The sequence below is a fragment of the Puntigrus tetrazona genome, chromosome 6, assembly GCF_018831695.1.
Source record: "Puntigrus tetrazona isolate hp1 chromosome 6, ASM1883169v1, whole genome shotgun sequence".
NCBI lineage: Eukaryota > Metazoa > Chordata > Actinopteri > Cypriniformes > Cyprinidae > Puntigrus > Puntigrus tetrazona.
The window spans coordinates 13,697,045-13,697,791 of record NC_056704.1 but is presented as its reverse complement, the minus strand read 5'-3'; positions in this window follow the sequence as shown (position 1 = coordinate 13,697,791).

The window sequence follows — 747 nt, the reverse complement described above, 5'->3', positions numbered from 1 at the left end:
GGATGTGACGACGAAAACATTGGGAAATAGAGGGATGGAGGGGGGGTTAGGGGTGGGAAACAATGGGTGTCCCTGTGGAGAAACGGGCAATATTTCACATTATTCTCCCTGACGCCAAGTGGTGGCGTTTTCAGATCGACGCTGTGTTTATAACGGCAGTGGGACTACAGTATGCGGCTTAGCGTACTTCATACTGAATAACTTGTCTTTTTTACCTTTTAGCAAGCGATTGGTCAAATATTATGTTTATTACGTTTTAATTTATTAGTAAGTATTCTATGTGTAGGCCTACTCATTTTATCCTCTTTTAATATCATTATAAATACAGTATTGTTATGTTTTCATGTGCTTGGTGCTTAAAATGTGCTGTAGACTAAAAAATGTATTTGTTACTGGTGTTATTATTATTGTTGTTGTTATTATTGGTGTTATAAACTCAAAGATAACAGCAAATAAAACCTAACATGCAGTGTGATATATAACCTAGACTAACTTTGCTCTTTTGATAAATTCAAAAATAAATCTTTTTATAGTTTTACAATGATATATTACACAGAACGCAATAGTAGTCGGGGTTGTTTGCTCTGAGAAAAATTTACAAACTGAAATTTAATTTTATTCAACTTTAGGTTTACTGGAAAATTCAGTTTTTAGCGTGACTGCAAAAACAATATTTTTGTAATATTTAGGTATTGATTCCAATAGTTATTTTTTGGCATTTGTTAACCTGAAAGCCTGGATGGATTT